The 22289-nt window shown below is 28.7% G+C and overlaps 1 protein-coding gene across 2 annotated transcripts in view; it reads left to right on the top strand.

Annotated features, from left to right (window-relative positions):
* The window catches only part of LOC107451933 (insulin receptor substrate 1), a 94709-nt gene that overhangs the window by 48837 nt on the left and 23583 nt on the right, over window positions 1-22289 (top strand). The gene's annotated exons all lie outside the window — the stretch shown is intronic.

Here is a 22289-nt window from a genome sequence, read left to right as displayed (position 1 = left end):
TATATATTCAGTTTTAAATTTTCAAATGCATTTTTACTTGTTATTCAAATTGCCTAGAAAAAGATATATCAGTTTAGTATGATATTAAATATTTTAATACTATTTTAAATATTAAATTATACAACTTGGTATAAGTTTGCAATGTAAATACTGAGGTGTAATATCTCTCCGAATATAATGTTAACCAACCCAAAAAGTTATGTGAAATGATAGCTTATTTAAATTTAACACCAAAAAGAGCTTTCATATACACTGCAATTCCCTCACATTGCGAGGGGGTAGCGTGGCAGCACGAATTTGGTTTTCCAAGAAGGACCACAATGCTCCATTGGATTAAGGTCAGGTGAATTTGGGGGCCAAGACATGACTTGAAAATCACTGGAATCTTCCTCGAACAAATCCATGACGATTCGACCCTTATGATATGGTGCAGTATCCTGTTGGTAAGCACCATTCCCCGCATTAAAAACTGTTGCCATGAATGGGTGAATCTGGTCTGCAACTATGTTCAAGTCGCTTACAGATGTCAGGGATTGTTCTATGCGAATTATGGGTCCTAATGTGCCCCCATGAAAACATTGTTTCTGGGCAAGAAACCGTGAAAACCTGGGCGAGCCCATTGTTATAGATGATGGGTGGTCATAATGTAATGGCTCCTCTGTGTATATATATACAGTTAATATTTAAAATAAAATAAGATTATTATAAATGACTGCAATCAAAGATGTCTTGATGTTCTCCTCTTCCACCGATTGTAGTTCCTTAGATTTCCATATCGTTACTGTCGTTACTCTGTTCAAATATCAATTTGCGAATCCAATACTTATACTTTTATGACTTCATATGGTTCCGAAAAACACACATTAATAGTATTTTCTAAGAAGCTTAATAACAAACTAAGCAACTGATTGAAACTGAAGTATTATGTTTTTGACATTACTATAAACGGGGTGTTCCATAATGGTCACTCATAATGTGTATTTTTAAAACCCTTCACAAAATTGAAATAAAAAGTCTTAATTGAAATGAAAATCGGTTGAATTAATTATCTTAATTAATTAATATTGAATTAATTAATTAAGATAATCTTAATTTAGTATTCAAAATGTGAAAAAAGAAACTATTTTACCAGTATTGTAAAGTAGGATTGAGAACATTAAAAACGTTTTTGATTTCGAAGGAAACAGAGATGAAAAGAAAAGCGAATATCAGTAAAACAATAAATGGAGAATCAGAAGGGTTTTGATGTATTTCATCCGCTCTTCCTCACTAGTGAATCTACTGATATCGTTTTTTTTTCCTCATTTACATTATTATTTATGATTTGTAGTGCTGATGTCTTTCACAGTACTTTTTGTTAACATTAGCACGTACATTTGTACACGAAGTACAAAGCTTTGTAATATTAACTATGATACTCAAAGAAAAAACAATATTTCAAAAGAAATGTAAGTATTACGAACATTTAATTGCCAAATATTGCGTAAAATATGATTTAGCGATATTTTAGGATAAAGGAATGAATTCGATAAATTGTCACATGAAAGTTTCTGCATGTTTTCTTATTTATATTTCTTAACTACAAATAGTCAATAAAAGTCAAAATTTAATTTTTTTTCTCTACTTTTCTTTTTATTTGCAAATAAAACTGGAGGTAAAGCTAAAAAAACCAATAAGACTCTTTTAAAATGAATGGGAAATAATAAACATGGCGAAAAAGACTGAGGTTGATAAGGAAGAGAATTTTTTTTCGAAACTCTTACAAGTGTTCTAAGGATAAGTGCGGAATTTAATTTCGATTTTGCTGGCTTCTTTTGAAGCATTTGAGTAAATTTCTTTAAAAATAGAACTCTTAGAGAGGTTAGTGACTTTTATTGAAATCGACGTTTTGCTGACGTACTTGACTTTTCTTTTATTTCGATGCTTACATTGGATAATCAATATTAATTTTAATTATTTTAAAATTCTTTGATTTGAGTGATGATTTCCTTTGATTTTGTCCTTAGACTAAAAATAAAAATCAATATGCAAACATCGTCTGTTTTACTTTAAGTTTTGAAGCATGATTTGACTTAAGAGCTCTGAAGCATAGTTTGAAGCACGGCGTGAAATATACTTTAAAAAATTCTGGATGTAATTATTTAAAAATGCACCAGCATGCTGGATGCCAGTACATTTTACCGTGAAATTTCACAGAACAAAAAATATAATGAATCATAACTTTTGCAGTAAGATTTACTGGAAAATAACTGAATCACTGTAAATAAAAAAATAATGCTGTTAAAATTACGAAATAATATTTAACGGTAAAAATGGATTTTACGGTAAAATTGATTTTATGAGGCAGTACTTTTAGCCCCGGATTTTTTTACTGTGTAGTTCGACGTGACCTGATGTCCTTAATTTATAATATGATTTATTTACTTCTGTCCTTGAGTTCAATATTAAAAGAGATGCTAATAATGTTATTGTGTAATATTTAATTCTAGGAAGTAAACTTGGAATGCAATCTATTCTGCAAATAAAATTTATGTATTAGGAATAATCTCAATTCGAATCTCATATCAAATTCGCTAGAAATTAGGTGATTTTTACATTATAGCCTTTGATTCTTAGTAAAATTTAGGAAAAAAAGTAAATATAGCAAAATTACGAATGTGAATTGATTTTTGTTACCGATTCATAAATAAAAATATGACCATTTTTGCTTGTCAAATTTTAAATCCATAAAAAAATTACTAAAGGCAGCGCAGCGGCAGGCATGATATTTTTTGCTACACGTTTAACTGTATGGTCATTAAAACAAAAATAAAACCATTAAATAAATCATTCTCTTTTTATTGTAGCTTTATAATCGGAAAAATATATAAAAGATAACTAAAATATGAACCTTATTTTTTCTGTTATATCATTCTCAGAATTCTTCTGAAAAATATCTGAACACACGTTGTCAATATTGTGATCCAGGGGATATGAGAAAAGATATTTCAAAGTGGAAGCTCGTAAAAGTCTCGTGATCCCAACTGTAAATTTACAAGCACCGTTGCTTCCGGGCATCTTTTTGAATAAGAATGCATTCTAAACGGTCCAAAATGTCAAGATCTAAGTAGGCACTTTCGTTTCTTAACTCAGAGACGTTTGAAAAGGCGGAGTTCAAGAGAAAAAGCGTGCTTAATGCCGCTTCGTTAAGCTTCAGCCTTTCCTGTCGACTAAAATATTCTATAGAATCTTTTTTTACAGAAATGTAGCGTGAAAGGGACTTTTGGAAATTCTCCTTACAAAGTACTATAATTTTAATAAGTGAAAGTGTCGCAGATGTTGCGTCCAAATTTGGTTTTGTATTTTAAGGATAGGAATTCTCTTCTGTAAAGTTTTACATCAAGATTGAGGAATGGGAAAGAAATAAAAACTTTTTTTCCCGCTCTTATGGATCATGAATGAGAATTCGTTGAATAAATCTAGTGTTACGCTAACACCGATTTTGCATGCATTTAATTTACGAAAGTTTTAAAATGTCTGACGAATTGCATAAAACATTTGGTATTTTTTATTCAATGAGTTTTGGCTTTAAAAAATTGCGAAGTCCTTATTGCTCAAGGCAGAGTTTTACTTGCAAAATAAAACTATGTATTTTGTAGAGTTCTTTTTTAAAAAAACTCAAGAAATAAGTTGAAAACGTTCTATTGTAACATATTCATAAATTATACTTGACGATAAAGGTTTTTCATCCAAACTAAATGTAAAATTGAAGAATCATGAGAAATAGCAATGTCATAAATGGTAATGCCTCTTCTTATGGTGAGCTCTGAAATAGAAAATTGTTAAACCACAAATTAAATCACACAAATTATTATGCAACAGCAATGGTTTTAAGTCTTAATTTTTGAAAGTTTGATTTTTATTAATGATTTTTTGGGGAGGAGCTGGTAATAACCATTTATAGAGATCATCAACAGGTCAAATCTACCAACTAAGATAAGCTGAGCAGTATCTATGGGCTTTACTTTTAGCTTCTACCACCAAACACGCATGAGAAGTGGGCGATATGGTTGCCAAAGTTTGCTAGTTTATTATAGGTAGAGGTTATAAGACGTGTTTTGAAAAACTAGTGGCGCAGGTATTTTGTCAAAAATTCCGGATCAAATTACTGTAAAAATTAAGGAAAAAATAAAGTTTGCTGTATTTCCTTCCACCTATAAAGAACTAAAAAGTACTCAACTTTTTACCATCGAACTTCGATAAGGACTTCAATAGTAAAATTGCTATCCACTAATTTAGAATCTCTGACCACGTGATCGAGAGATTACCGAGCTTTTCCGTTGTGTCATTTCGGTATTGGAATCATGGCAATCTCTTTGCTTCTGCTGTATAAGTAGCAAAATATTTCGTAGTGACACAAAATTATAAATAACTATTATATTTTATATATAGTCAAAGCAGTAGTCTAGTAGTAAGAGTTACTTTAATCAAAAACTTGCCAGCATTATTCTTGACATTTTTAATGTGAAAATTGCCAAATAAATAACAAAATGATGCATAATACAGATATTTAGTTTCGTAATAGAAATATTTATGTTTTAATACTTCTAATACATAATAGAAATATGTATGTTTTAATTCTAAAATAATCTAATAATTTCATAGTGATGAATTATTAAGGAAAAAAGTGTGTGGCGAGTTAGTCAATTTTTCAATTGCTGTGGTTGTCTTGTCCAAGTAATGCAGATGAATCAAATAGCACCAAAGGCTATTGATTAATGAATTTTTCAATTAAATTTACCTTTCTGTTTTATATTTTAATTAAGTAGGAGGATAAGGAGAACTAATTATATACATAAGGTTATTAAGAAAGGAAGAAGGGATATTTTAAACGTCTAACAAGTGCTTTTGAACCATTATTAGAAGTTTAATGGCAAATAATTGTTCAATTTCAAGATGGTAACAGTATGATAGACAAAATGGCGGCTTTTCATGTCTTTATGTGGAATATACTGGTAAAATATGAGTTCTTCTTCGAATTCAACTAAGAGGCTGTCCTTATCATATATTACACTAAGTATGGTTCAATCTTCTTAACTGACTGATAAAGAAATATTGGATTGAGGTAAATTTTTTGTCAAGTAATTTCAATCTTCTTGTTAGATTGATTTGACAAACTACTCGCATAAATTGTGATAAAATCCATGTATTTTATTTTGTGTTCATAATACAGATATTTATGCTCTTCCAAAATTTACATAGATCTGCCAATTGCATAAAACAAGTTTATAATATATATTCACCTCAGTTTTACTCAAATTCCGATTAACATTCTGGGCGTACTGTTTGAATATTTGATAAACAATCGAATTTCAAGAAACATTAGAATGTTTTCGATTTTACTTAAAATAGACTTTACTGATTCTTCGGAGCATCATTTCTTACTGAAATTATAAATTTTAATGATACTGAACAACAAACATGGTGGCTATTTTGCATTATGTAGTATAAAAGAATATTCCAGAAGGTTTAGTACATCAGAAACTATCCTTGATTTTGGTGCAGTGGAATGCTTCGCAAGAGCCGTGCTGACTTAGGGTATAGAGCCTTCGCCTCCCATTGAGGTTGCCCGGGTTCGAACCGCAGCGATGGCTGGTAATTATGAATTCTGCTCCCAGCTCGCACCGATCAGAGACAACCTCGAGCATTATGCCGAATGATACTTCAAATAATAAATCTTTATTTTGATGAGATGGACTTTTGATTGATTTTTAGTTAATCTCGTGAAGTATAGCTGCCAGGAAGAGCAAAAAATAATAAAAAATGGAATTGTTCAGTTTTATTAGTCATACCGGTATATATTTTGGTTTTGTGCATGATTTCGTAAACAAGAGTTTCGTAAGCAATTCAAAGGTAAGCTGTTTTCTTAAAGGCATAAGTAATGCAGAAATATTACAAATTCATTTAGGGGGGAAAATAATATATTGTCTTGCAATTTTTTATATTATACACTAAAATTAAATGTATTTGTGTATCATACACTAAAACATGGTATAAATACAAAAAAAATATGAAAAAAAATTAGGAGCTATATATATATATATATATATATATATAGCAGAGTGCCGATTATCCGAACTGCTCGGGACCGAACGTGGTTCGGATAATGAAATGTTCGGATAATTGGAAAGTTGTTTAAAACCTAGTTTAAATGATTATTATTTATGCACCAACTTCCCTTCACACTTTTTCTAGTATTAGGACTGGCAGTACTATCTAAAATAGCTCTGGCGAGTTTAAGACTTTTTTTTTCAATTTTTAAATATATATTTTTAAACTTTTTTTTTCAATTTGAATCATTTTTATCATATTTGGGCTTTTTTATAATTTTTTTTGTCAATTACTGATTTTACCACATTTTTCTTTATTTTCCATTGCAAAAGATATCCAGCAAAGACTTTTGTTTCAAAGAACATGCTCTTTTTTGTGCAGCCATATCCCTTATTCCTTTTAAATAAATCAACTGAATTGGATCAAGATCATTTTGACGCTCTAGGCAATTCATTGCAATATCTAATGAATTGCATGCTTCTTATGAGAAGGTCCACTATCTTGAACTTGATCACGTACTTCTTCCTCTTAATCTGGGGAGTTCCGATTTTCATTCAAAATATCAGAAACAATTTCATGATCATTTAAAATTTGAAATCCTGAGTCGTTTTCAGTGTCTCGACACCAGTCTTCTATTTCTTCTGCTGTATAACCTGGCATATTTTCACCCGAAAGATCTACCGATTCACAAACTGCAGTTTTGTTTGTTTTTCTGATAAGAATTTTGTTCCAAGATTTAAGATTCCAAGCTCTGTAATCACTAATCATTAACCATGAATGACAACTACCCATCCCCCAATTGTAGAATTTCAGCACTTATCTATTCATAAACACATTCCGCTTTCCAACAATTGTAAATTGTCAAAATGAAGCTCGCATTCTTTGATGATAATTTTCAGTTGAAGAGGGCTAAAGGGGTATGTAGGTTTAACTGTATAACAATACATGTATGCATGGCTACTATAAGAAAACTGCTNAATTTTTTACAACGTATGTCCTGACTAAGGTAAAATGAGCCATGTTTGCGGTCCAGTAGAAAAATGTTGTGCTGTCAATTTCAAGAAACATAATAGTATACATATTTTGATTGTTAAGACGTATATTTTAAGATTAAAAACCTTTCAGAAAAGGAATTTTCAAAAACAAGTGTTTCACCTTTATTCTTTTTGTATATATATATATATATATATATAATATCCATGAAGAATTTCAGGTATCAGAACAAAAATATCTTATGAAATTGCATTTTAAATTAAAGAAAATAACTTAAAAAAATTAGTTTTGAGAAAAAGGACAAAAAATACAAAATTATCGATGTAATAATACAAGTAAATAATTTTTCGTTACACAACAACTTTGGTTCGATTTGACCTAGATATAAAACTAAAACGGTTTTAGAAAGACAAAAGTTTATAATTTCTTTTTATGTAAAGAACAGAAAAAAAATATTTTAGTTAAAATCGGCTTAAAAAAGGTTGTTGGGTACCGATAAATAAAATTATGCATACTATTTTGTATCTCTTTGCATATTTTTTATGTAAAAAACAGAAAAATAATATTTTAGTTAAAATCGGCTTATTGTTGTTGTTGTTGTTAATTTACGTCGCACTAGAGCTGCCCAATGGGCTATTGGCGACGGTCTGGGAAGCATCCCGGGGTATGATCCGAAGACATGCCATCAAAATTTTGATCCTCTGCGGAGGGGATGGCACCCCCGCTTCGGTAGCCCGACGACCTGGGCGCGAAGTCGAGCACTTTACGGTAGCACAATTTAACGAGGACCGATACCGCACACCCTCGGTCCCTACGCAGACTGATCCAAGTGGTCACCCACCCGCACACTGACCGCATCCAGTGATGCTTGACTTCGGTGATCTGCTGGGAACCGTGTCTTAACGATCAGTCCACTGCGGGACTAAAGTCGGCTTAAAAAAGGTTGTTGGGTACCGATAAATAACATTATGCATACTATTTTGTATCTTTTTGCATACTTTTTATGTAAAAAACAGAAAAATAATATTTTAGTTAAAATCGGCTTAAAAAAGGTTGTTGGGTACCGATAAATAAAATTATGCATACTATTTTGTATCAACGAGTAACATATTTGTAAAAGCGATACCAGTTTTTGTAGCTTAATTTCATTTTAGTCACATTTTCATTTCAAGCTACATTTATTAACATAAAGGGCATTAAGACTGTATTGAAACGTTTTATTAATCAATTTTAGATTAAAATACTTTTAGCCTGAAGTAATTTAAATTGATTATCATGAATAGAAGTCAATGACTTTTTGAAGAAAAGTTCGTATTACTTCCTCAAACAATCAATTGAAAGTTTTCTTGCAGAACTCCCAAACGGAAGATTAACCAACAATTTATTTTCAAGTCTGACGGCTATTCATGTCAAACCATCACTCACACTCTGCAGTGGAAAATGAACTAGATTTAGCGGAAGAAGAAAAAGCATTTATTTTTTTTATTAATAAAAAGCACAGTAAATTGAATTTTCTCGTTATTATACACAAATGATTGTTAAAAATTTGAAAAAATAAATAATAATGGTCATTGTTTTTGTTTTATCATTAGAAGCTGAATTTATCTAGAATTTTCAACAATTTAAAATAAACTTAGAGTAGCTTATAGGATAAACAAAAATAAACAGAGGATGCTAAATGAAAACTGCAGCATCAAATATCAGGAACGAAAAAAATATATAAATGATAATGCGATAATAATTCGATAATCATTTAATATCATAACAGTCTTGCAGTGCAATTGATATCGATTTATCGATTTGCTTGTGAAAGTTGCATACTAAAGAAAATGTTTTTTTTTCTTTCGAAAAACGCACAACAATAGTAATCACATTTTATTAAGACTTTAACCTCTTCAACAGTTTTTGCAGCTAATGCGAGAGAGGAAAAATATCATGGTTCACCGCCTGACATAATAACTTAATCAATCGTTAGATAATCAAAATAAATCACCAAGTAATTGATATTGTGTCAAATAATGACGACTAATTATTATCGAATATTGCATTAAATGTCAGGTAATATTAAATATCCGATGTTGCACAAATATCTATTTTACAGCTAAGTTTACAAAATATCTGATATTGTTTCTTTTATAGAATTATCAGCAATAAATTTGAATTATCGGACAGTTTTATAAATACTAAATGATTAACAAATATATTGATGCACACGATGAGAAAAATTTGATAAAATTAATGACATTTCTAATAAAAAAAATTAATTTTGATAATAAAACCAAACTGTATACAGCATTTAAACCATTCATTAGGCATTTTTTCCGTTTTTATGAGAACAGTTTACTGGAAATTCTTGTATTAAAAATTACGGATCTTATTACCACACATTTTGTTAAAATACATAACTTGGAAGTAAATAATTTTAACATAATCTTGTAGTTCTGACTATACTTTTTTCTCAGAGCATAAGAATATAGTTACTTAGCAATAAAATTTCTGTATATGTATTTCATATCTTGAAAATAATTATTCTAGCACCAATCATTTTACAAACTTAATAATTGTTGCACAATGTTTAATTCAATCGTGTAATTCGAATAATAATCTGTTTGCATTTGAAATCATTAATAGAAACTCATTATATTGAACACATTACATTAATTGAAATCATTAATAGATTAAGTGCAATAAATTGTTAGTTAAATTTTCTAAACCCTTATTTTATAATAATTGCTAAAAAATATGCTTAAAATTACACAACATTTCTCATAAATCTTGCAAAAATGTATATGCATGAGATCAATTTGCTCTTGAAACATGGGCTCTGATAGATCAATCATTTCCAAATGAAGCACAGCAATATGTCATATTTTCTAAAGTATAACTTCTTTCAATTGCTTCTGTATATATAATTCAAGGGATTAAAAATACTTTTGGTTTTTTTGCCCAAAATATTAGATACTCAATATTACAATAATTATATTAGTATCTTCTATTTTGTAAGGAATATTAGATAATCACTATATTTTAAAATACTTGCTTATTTTAAATTTGCATAGAATATTAATTAGCATCTGGTATTACTTAAAAAATTTAACTAATGAAAATATCTGTAATATTGCATCAATTAATAATCCATCGCTACTAAACAATGTTTTTTTAAAATAATTTCAGCGCAAATCATTTTTCAAACACAATAATTACTGCTAACTATTCAAACAAACATTTGCTTATTAATTTGCTTATTAATCTTTATCAGGTAATGTAAATGCAATAAATTTCTATTTAAATTTTCCAAACCCTTGTCTTCTAACAGTTAACAACAGAAAGAAACAAACGCTAAAAGTCAATAAATTCCATTAGAAGTCTTGCAGAAGTGTATATATGAGATCAATTTGTTCGTTAAAGCTGTATTCTGAAAAAGCAATCTTTTCCGAAGGTTGCAGAGCAATAGTAATCACATTTTATTAAGGCATAACTTCTTTCAATAGCTTTCGTAGCTAATCAAGGGAAGGGAGATTGTCTCGTTTTTAAAGATAAATGATATTTTAGGGAAACTAGGAAAATTATTTTGATGTGATGAAGAAAATTTATGCATAGTTAAAGAGTATTTCTTCAATTTTATTATATTTTTATTAATGTAAATATTATATTCGTAAAAAATAGACATTTTACAGATATTATCAATGATATTGTTTATTAATATATATTTCCTTTATGTTTGCTTCCATTATGTTTATTTTCTTACATTAAACACTGGTTCTGCCATCTTAATGTACCACAGTCTTAATATACTAACTTAATATAATCTTAATATACCAATATTTTAATAATCTTAATATACCACCATCTTAATATACCAACTTCAATACATGTTATTTTTCCTTTCGTTTTTGTGTTAGATAAAGTTTCTTTCGACATGTAATATGTTTATGATACTCAGGTTTTGAAATTTACATTCACTGTCAAAAAAATCAAATCAACTTAAAGTAAAAAATACTGCCAACCTGAGTGAAGCATCCATAAAAATACATTTTACCGTAAAATTAACATTACCGTAAAATCTATTTTTACTGTGACATTCATTTTTGCCGTAAAATCTATATTTATCGTGAAACTCATACCGTAATTTTTACAGTGAATAATTATTTGATTCAGTGATTTTCCAGTAATACTTACATTTATAATTATATAATTTTATAACCGTCGGTAAACAGCCGACCCAATTTTGAGGTTACGACTATACCAATGTTCAACTCCGTAGCCTTGGGACATTGATCCCATCCAGAAGACAAGGGAACTCCTGAACCAAGTATTAGGAGAAATTAGCCTTCATGGAGGACTTTTTGATGGAACTAGCCCCCGCATTTGTGTTACATAGAGAGGAAAATGATGAAAACCTCCCACAGTAAGCCTGACTGTAAAGGATCTACTAACCCATGATCTATGTACCACTGAAGACATTTTGCATCAGCACTGTGGTCGGTGCGAGTAGGGTTCGGAATTTGAATCCTAGCCATCGCTGGGATTTGAACCCGGGTCACCTCGTTGGATACCAATATATACTCTTGATATATAAATATACCCTTGATGAAAGTTAAAATCGTGGTAATCTCTTATCTGGATTTACTATCAAATTCCTTCAATTTACTGTTGTTTAAAATTTAGTTTTCCATCTAGTCTACATTGTCGTATGATTTATGAACCAAGCAGTTAATTGATGTTTACATTTCATTTTATTAACTTATACCTCATGGCCATAATTTACACGGCCATTGTGAAATTTTCTTTCATTTTATTTCGAGAAACAGATTGAACAGCAAGACTATTTAAAAACAATAAGCTTCACAATATTTCAAAAATAAATGATTAACACTATTTCCTTAACTTTAAAAAGACTTCGTAAAGAAAAGCTAATCAATCTTGGAGGCAATGTAATGCGAAATTTTTTATTAGTAAAATAGAGCGCAGGCACTATTAAATAAATGTTAAGAAAAAATCTCTCTCTCTCTCTCTCTCTCTCTCTCTAGCTCTATATATATATATATATATATATATATATATATATATATATATATATATATATATATATATATATATATATATATATATATATATATATATATATATATATATATATATATATATATATATATATATATATATATATATATATATATATATATATATATATATATATATATATATATATATATATATATATATATATATATATATATATATATATATATATATATATATATATATATATATATATATATATATATATATATATATATATATATATATATATATATATATATATATATATATATATATATATATATATATATATATATATATATATATATNCCTTTTCACAACATGCTTTAGAGCGATGGAAACGAAACTCCTCACTTTAACGCCACACAACAACTACCCTTCTAAGCTAATCGATTTTTTTTTGCACTCTACACATCGACAACAGCCCCACCTCACAGCTCCCATATCTAATTTGCGCATGCCCGTCCTTCTGTGAGTTTAAAGGTTAAGTTGCCACTATTTAATTTACAACCCTCGTATAATGGTGGTTTTGAATAATTTCAAATGTATTCGATAAAAATCGGTTGAATACAATATAAGTATAGTATAAAAGTTTTAAATTTCATGTTTTTGAAATAACTATTTCTACCCCGATGCATTATATATATTTAATTTTTCCAATATTTTGTTTTCACTTAATTCTAAATTTGTATTTAGCCCTTTAATCGAATAAAATCAGTCATCAATTTCTTTTTCATGTAGACACGGCAAAGTGGATATTAATTTCTAAAAATAGATCTCCCTACAAGTGTTAAAACTTGTTTTAAAAAATAGAAATCTGTTAAATTTTGCCATAAATTTTTAATGCCGATCTTTCACTATCTTACAAACTAAACAATAATTTTTCAATAGTTTGGCTTGGTTTTCTTTAATATATCGCCAGTAATAGACCTCATTGCATATAGTGTAGCGACTTTTTGTTAATAACTTTTGATTTGAAGCAGACGCTGTGTGATTGGATGATGGTGTATTTTCCTCCTGTTCAAATGAAATTAAAAAATTTAAAAATCTACTTGAACTTGGTTTTCTGACTTATTAATGAATTTGATATCAGCAAAAATGATGTGGAAATTTGGGCCCTGATGCACAACCTCTAGACTGTATGAAATTCTTTTTTCTGATTGCTGTTTCTGCCGAGCATCTTATTCTTTTGTTTATTTTGAAAGCAAAGTACCCCAATAACTTCAGAAAGATAATTTTGTTGGTGGCAAAGGCACCTATAGCTTAGCCAAAACTGCACCAGAATTATCTAATTTAATGATTAATGAAATGTTTTGTTGAAGTCATGGTTCGACCGAAATTACAATGAGCTGTTGATACTGAGAAATAGTTGGTTGTTGAAAAAGCTTTTAAGGTATTGAAACTTTATTTGACAAAAACAGCTAGGATCTTTGAATTAAACCTTATTTTTATATTGAATGGGAGAAAAGATAAGTTATTTCCAAGAATACTAATTAATTTTTTTAAAGTAACTACGCTACAAAACCTTTCATAGTTACTTAAGAAATAATGAAACTTCCGTAAGAAATAAATAAAAATTGGAAGTTTAATGATGCATTTAATAAATCCACAAGTACTTTGAATGAACTATCCAAATATATTTCTAACATTATTTACCTTTGTTATGTACCATCAAATCATATTAACATTTGATTTAAGTCTGTGCTATCTTAAAATCTTTCCCTACATCTGTTAATGAGCTACAGTGGTTTCGGATGTACATATCCAATATATATGCTTTTCAGCCTTAGAAGAAGCTTTCGACATTTAAATTTTGCTTTATACGAGCACGAAAAAGCTTTTTGGATTTCATACCAAAATATGATTGCCTTTCTTATTTCAAAGTTAAGCCTAGGCTTAGTTAATATCTTTATATCTTGATATTTTTATAATGAATTTCATGAGTCTTGCACTAAAGCATACACTTTATTAGAGGCACTAAAATTTTCAACGGAAATAAAATCAAAATAAAGTTAAAATGAACCCTTTCATTTTCGAAATGTTAGGAACTAAAATGTTTTAAGTTCAAAAAGAATTTAGAATCAGTATTTTTTATAAAACTGAGATTTTAGTATCTTTAAAAACCTAAAATAAATATAAATATCAAATATTATTTTCCGTTTATCTGAAAAATACACTTTTCGAAGAAAGCTATCATCAAACGAAGAAGTCAAATACACATTTAAAACCGAATTCGATTTCCCCCTTTTTTTCTAATTCTATCTACTCTTTCATTTTATTTCTTGTATGGTTCAGATGTGATCTATATTTCCAGCTTTAGATGTTGTGATCTATTTTACCACGTTTATATTAACTTGCCTTCGTGCATGTCTGCTCGGGTGGAATTTTGTAATCGATTTTAAACTAACTTCCCGACATAGTTCAGAATGGCACATAGTTCAGAATTGGATAACAATGCACGAAAATGAAGAGAGAAAAGACATATAAAGTAAAATGAAATTGAAATTAAAGAAAAATTAACATTTTCGCGATTGTCTCTTGTTGTCGATTCGATTATTTCAAATTAGTGTCACATGTCAGTTGAAAAGTTTTGTGTACAGTGAGTGAAAAAATTGAAATTTTGGATGTGAGTACAAAAAAAAAATCAAAATGAAAATAATATTTTTAAAAACCACGTTTTTGTAGTGGAGAATAATAATTTAAAAAACAAAAATTTGAAAAACGAAAAGCGTTTGGCACATGAAATACATAACAGTAAAAATACACATACTTATACACATTTTCTTACTCATGCACACACATACAACCACAAACACATACATATTCAGATACAATTACAAATATACGCACACATATTCTCATGAGCACACATACTGTTACTGTTATGTATTTCATGCACACCACGTTTTTAGTTTTCAAATTTTTGTTTTTTAATTATTATTCTCCACTGCAAAAACTTGGCTTTTAAAAATATTATTTTTATTTCGATCTTTACTTACATGATAATGCGAAGTTTTTTCCATGTTTACGAATAATCAATGTGAATAGCTTTAATTCCTTCGAATAATTTTTTATACTGTCTTTAGAAAGTATTAATTTTTAAAAATAAAATTTTTATCAAGACCATATATTATACGCATAATTTTTATTCTATTTTTCATATGCACTTAAAAGACCTTCCCCGCTATATTAAGGTCAGTGACTGGTAGAAAATGTTCCAGTTACCGAACGTGATACTAAATTTATGCCCGTAAAGCTATCATAATCATAAGAATACAGGTTTGAAGATATATTGCTTCGCGTATTTTATATGGTTACAGAACGTAAATTAGCGTTATGCACGTAATCTTCAGTTAGGTGAAACTTTGACGTTATTTGGACTCAAGCGATTTGTTTGCCGAATAAATGCAAATAGTGCAAAAAGTCTAAATAATATAGTGCTACCATCTGCTCAGGAGGAAGAGAGTTGCGTGCTCGTTAACTCTGGTCACCAATCTAGGAGGTGTACTTTGGCGCTGGTTGGGTTCGAACCCAGAATCTTTGTGACCGTTTTCCGACTCTAGATTTAATATGGTTAAGGATTTACAAATTCCCTCGAATTAAGCAAGAAACTATATAACCGTTTAGATTAACAGTCACTAATTTTGCTGAAGTGTGTTATAATTGCAGGAACTGTATTTTTTCTCAAAATAGGTATCTGGCTGCATAAATTAACTTGATTTTTATGAAAATTTCTTACAGCGTATATAAAAGTGTATATGATTTGATCTGAATTTTGAAACTAAACTTAAAAGCAATTTATTTACATCAAAACAATACATTATTATACTTGCAAGAAAAAAAATTGAACGTAAAAGGCATAAATAATAGTTTTAAAAAACTGTTTTGCATTATTTTGAATATATATTTTAGCTATTCGCGAATAAAGTTTTAATATTAATTTTCTTCTAGAGAAATAATTTAATAATTTCAGCCCACACATGAACTAACATATGAATCCATTAAATAATGTGTGAGATGTAATTTTATTTTAAAGAAAAATGTTGTTTCGGTATTAGTAACATGCAATTTTAATAGTTCGTGGCGATAGCTTTAAATATGCCAAGATATTCATGCAGACAATAACATTTTAAGTAACGATATCATACGATATACTAACTTTCGCTGAATAAATATACCATATTTTTCCATTGATTCTAATTTTTTCTCTCTCAAAATATGGGTTGCAACCGAGGTCGGAAAAATATTGTCCCATTAGTTTAATAAGAAAAGTGGTAGAAAGTTTGGACCCTTAAAACCAATTTCACTCAGTGCCTATTTTATCAATGAAGTGCCTATTTTATCAGTATCAATGAAACCATTTAAATGAAATAAAAGAATTTTATATCATATCATTGTCAAGCATGTTTATCGTAATATAATTTCATGCACAACATCTACCTTTCTAAAATATTCATCATTTTTTTTTAATTTTATATAAAAAATATTGGTAGAAAAAGTTGAGTAAATTATTATTTAAAATTACATCATGAAATTTAAATATCACTTCACATTTAACAAATTCAAAGCCGAAAACTTTTCTAATCTGAAATGATGAGAAATTATGATTTACTTCTGCTAGAAAATCTTTATTTTTAAAAATTTGATATATTTATTATTAATTTAAAATAGTAACTGTTTTGAAGTACTTAATATTTTTAAAAAAACTCGATATTTGCACATTTTTTAAATATTTACGCGTGTCTTGAAATTATAAAATATAGTTTATAAAGAACTCTACATCCACTACAAAACTGAAAACTGAATTAATTGTTTTGGCAACATTCCCATCATCGTTTCTGAGCTCGAGAATAAAATGAACTTGGCTACGATAATTAATTTTCTTGGCTGCACTCTTGAGTTTTGACAGCCAAATGTGTTTAACATACATTGGACTGTGGTATGGAGAACTACTAAATCAGAGTAAAAGAGACTCAGAGGATACTTTTAGAAAATAGCTAGTTTTCAACAATTGGGTGACATAATGGCATTAAGTTCCTGCTTTCTCCGGTCATAATGTTATTCTTCCTAACCGTAGGGCACAATAGAACACGAAGATGTCTATTACCATTCTAGTTGACACATGTTCTGAAGCTGACATTTCAGTGCTGAAATGATATATATTTCCTTACAATAGTTAATTTAGAAAGCTGGTTTTAAATACATCGGAAACATGGAAAAAAATGCACTGCATGATTAATGAAAATTATAAATATTTGAAATAATTTATGTGCATTGTGACCTACATTATATCATCGGTTTTCAAGACTTCATAATAGAAAAACAATTCATGTTAATAACACAATACTTGTATAAAACTTATGTGCTAGGGCATGGTTTTTTTGTTCCAGAGTTCTTAGTTTAAATTAGTTTTTTTTCTCGTCAGATGGCACTGCAAGCTCCTTTCACAATTTTTACCCGTTTCTTTATTATGCATAAAAAATTAGTGCTCTGATTACGATACGTCATTATGGCTGATGAGGGACATTTCTAAAGTAACATATTTCGATAATTATTCATTGAGAGGTCTCGAAAATTTATAATTCTTTTTTCATTTCTGAAAATTTTATTATTTTTTTATTTGAAGTTTTACTAATTGCACCGACATCTGTCGAATAAATGATGAACTAAAAACAGTTATAGGAGAAACTCATTATGTCTCACTTGGAATTTTAAGATGAATTAAATTTTTTTTCTTCAAAAACCTCAGCCGTTACCTATTTAATTTTTCTTGAGCCATCAGACAAATTTAGGGCACCTAATATTTATAATATAAATGCACAAAAAAGCTTAATAATCTTTAAAATTTCATAAAAATATAATTTTCTGATAAAATTTTAAGTAGCATACATTTTTTATGAATAAAAGCAACAAAAAAATTCTTTAAATTTGGAATAATAATTTTAATTTCCTTACCGCTTACCAAATTCGTAAACTCAATGTGCTTCATTCAGTTCTTCCAAGAAATACTCAAAAAATTAACTCTTGTATGAAGTTAATTTTTTATACAAGTAAAACATGATCCATAAAATTATTTAGTGCATACAGCAGGACTTTAAATCTTTCCTTCATTAAAGCAACTAGTTTTAAGAGAATTGACATCAATGGATCCAATCTATCCAATGGCTCAAGACTTTTATTTGATTAGTTTGTACGAAACTTTGAATCCGATGTTATTCTAATTGCGTTGAATCACCTTCCATGCGTGATTCTAACTTGCAACATTTATATAATTGACTCGTCTGCTCATATTATCTCCATGCAGTTTAGTAGTGTTGCTGTATGAAGGTCAAATCATATTTTGATCTCATTACACTTTGCACATACTTTACTTTTCGACTTTGTAAAATTATATTTATATCCTCTATTTTTGATGAAGAGTTTGTACAGAAATGAATGGTGGTAGTTACACAAATGAAATAAACGTACATATTGCTTCAAAGTCCCGTATTTTTAATACATTTCTCTAAGTGAGCTGTTTAAAATTATTAGTGATTCTTTGAAAAGGTTTATATTACAATTAAAGAAATAAATCTGACCCTAAAATTCGAAATTGCTAATTTACTGACATTAAAAAACATTAAAATAAAGTTCAGAATATAGTGTTGATTAAATTGTTTATTTTCCTCATTTATAACGCGTTTAGTAAAAATTAAATAAATTTTCTGAAGGAATGATACGTTAAAGAAATATGATGTTCAGAACAGCATATACAGCTCTGACACTTTATTCGCGAAATTTAAAAGTAAATTAATACCTTTGAAGTATTTATATATTATAAATTTATATATAATATATTTATATATTATGTATTTATATATCTAAAATTTATATATAATATATTTATATATTATATATTTATATATTATACATTTATTTATTGAATATTTAGATATTATATATCTATCAATTACATATCTATATAATACAAATCTATATTTTATATATTTTATATTATAAGTAATAACACAGAAAAATATCCTAAAAACATTATAAATTTCCTTCACTTTTTTGAAAATTGTTTAGGTGATGTAATTTTTTTTCTGAAATAATTTTGAATAGGTTGTATTACAGACTTTTGGATTTCATGATAATTAAAAATACCCATTAAAAAATAAAACAAATTAATTACCTTAAAAATAAACCTTAATTTCGTAAATTAATTACCTTAATTTTGATTAGAATTAAAACAAATACTAAAATTATAATTATCAAAACCAGTTAGTGCAATTTTTACTTCTTTTAAAGATCCTTGAAAAGAAACGAACTATATTTTTTCAAAGAAGTGAAGTACCTTAATTTATAAAAATATTTCTTTTAGTTTGCTCCATTGTCTTTAATATCTATGAACAGCAATTTTATTTCAAATGAAAACTTAAATTAATTATATTTCAACCAGTGTTAGCAATTATTACGCACTGTCAATTATATAATTGAGTATTTCTTAATCTCCATCCTTAATATATTTTATAAATAGTAATTAATAATTGCTATGGAATACACTCGAGATACATAATTTTATATCATTTATAGTCTTATATGTAGTTTTAAATATATATTTTAGTATTTTGTATATGTATGTGTAATTTTAAAATGTAGCGAAATATATGCTAAAAATATGACATGGGATGAAAACTTTGTTAGGGTCTGACGATCCACTACTGATACAAAAGTGACAGAAATTTCGAAAACATATTGTGTAAAGTTATTCTGCTTTTCCACTCCTCTTTGCTTCATCCGGTATTTCAACAGTAGATGTTTTCATTCTCTCTTATCTCAGTAGTGATTCATTAGATTGCGATATACCTTTGGTTTTTTCCCGCGCTGAAATATTAATTTGTTCCACCATATGCAACTATACTGTATAAAATCTATTGATGGTGTAATTTGCTGACGATCAGATTTGCGTACAATGCAATGCATGCACAAATTGTACTTAATATATCAGCCTGTTTGGTAAGAGAAAATATTAAATTACGGCTGCGAACTAACCAAATTTATTGAAACAATATACCTTCAATTTTAAATGTTTTTAAGAAATGATTAATTAACACAATTATTTATGCTCATTAAAAGATCATAATAGAGTCATAAGGGATATCGAATCCTACGAGATCTTTCATACGATTTACCAATCAAATTTGACTACATGCCTTTAATTTGAAGAAATTAACGTTCAGGAAGTGGAGGCGCAAGTGTAAGCATACAGAAAATAGTACTTACATTTTAAGTGAATAATTTCAACTTTTTATACAAAAAACAAAAACAGTTTTATGCTAAGAAACAACAATTATTGCGAAACGAGGTTGGTAAGCAGCGGCAAACAAGGGCCTTAGTTCCCCAGTATTTTATATGCTTTCTTCATTTTGACAATGGATTCTAAAATTATTCATTACTGACGTTTCTTATAATCCAGCAATTATACCAAAAAAATGGTGTTTTATCAGAAAAATTAATATTCAAGGTATTTTTGGACAAAAACTTTGCTATGTTAATGTAAATGTGTGTGGTACCTAAAATCTCCCCAGCTCTTCTCCGCATGCTCCCTTCGCTGTTTTCTTTTTTGAAGTGAAACTTCTAATGCAAGGTTGCGTTAAACGTTTAACGCTACCATGGCAACGAGCGGCCTGTGATCCTTGCAGGAGATTTTAATGTGAATTTCTCGTTACCTGAAGCTGAAACATTATTAACCTTCCTTAAAGACAAATTTGGATTGGAAATGATAAATGGTAGGAATGATCCAACAACCAAAGGGGGAACTACCATTGATGCAGTTTTTGCAAGAAATATTGAAAAAATAGAACTCAAACATTTCGTATCTTACTTTAGTTATCATAATCCCATTGTAAATGTTATAGATTTGGATATTTCTCCACNATTATCTGCAGTATAAAACATAATAAAACAACAAGAGAAAAATTATTTAAATTCTTTCCATGGATATATAAAATGCAGTCAGAAAAGTAGTGACGTTTCAAAAGTAATAAAATATAAAAAAAATATTAACTGAATTCTCAATAATGTCGGAAAAAATGTTGTTCAGCATTATATTTCTTACTAAAAATATATTTTTAAGAATCTCACTAAGAGAAACCATGACAATATGGCTTAGGGAAAAAATTCTAAAATGAGTTGCGAATTGAGCAATTCTTATTCAAAAAATGAAATTTCTTGTTATAATAAGTAAATTAGCTCGTTAAACTATAAAAGCTTTGTTAGGTTTTTCATTTCTTTCTTTCACGTGCAATATATTGTACAGAAACTAAACCTTGAAACAGCAGTATAACTTTTGAAAATATGATTTGATTTTCGATCGCTAAGTCGCAGTACCAATTGTTCAAGAACTTGACTTAAGGAATGTTAAATGCACTGTTCGCCATTAAAATTGATAAGCAGAGAAGATGGCACGCCATACACGTGAAGACGAATAAAGCATAGAGTTACATGCAAGTAATTTGCTGTTCAGCATATTCATTCAAAGCTAGAAACAGTAGCGTGCTTATAGTATGCTTATGGAACAGAAACGTGAGAATAATTCCTTATACTTCAGTTTGAATTTAAATGCTATTTTTGACTTAAAAGAAAATATGATGCCTCGTGAACGAAGAAGAAATGCTAACCAGCACGCGCCTGACCTAGATGGAGATTATGTTATAGCTTACTGGAGTTGTAAATTAATGGGGTTTATTGTGCCACGAGCCTAAGTCTTCGGAGATCCCTAATCTGTCCACGGATTATAATATTAATAAGTACGGGACAGTCATGTGGAACAACGTTCTAGATTTCAGTGAGCCTAACCACCACTTCTAAATGCCGAGAAAGCAGACATCTTATCCACTTGCTACAAAAATCACACAACCACATCATGAATCTTCAGACGAGAGATGATGTTGTTTGTTAGAGAAAAAGCTTTTTGTAGAACAGATTAGCGATATTTGCAGCAATATGAACTGTTATTAATTTTGAATCATAAAGTGTAAATTATTTTTTTTTAGTAATGATTCCATACTTAAAGGGATAAAAATTTAAATCTGCCAAGAAAAAGCGCGTTTAGTTAGAGAATGTAAGTCTGTTTTCATGACTTTAAACAAACTCCTGCTTGT

This window comes from Parasteatoda tepidariorum, chromosome 8 (assembly GCF_043381705.1).
Source record: "Parasteatoda tepidariorum isolate YZ-2023 chromosome 8, CAS_Ptep_4.0, whole genome shotgun sequence".
Lineage (NCBI taxonomy): Eukaryota > Metazoa > Arthropoda > Arachnida > Araneae > Theridiidae > Parasteatoda > Parasteatoda tepidariorum.
This window is presented reverse-complemented; position numbering and strand designations above follow the sequence as displayed.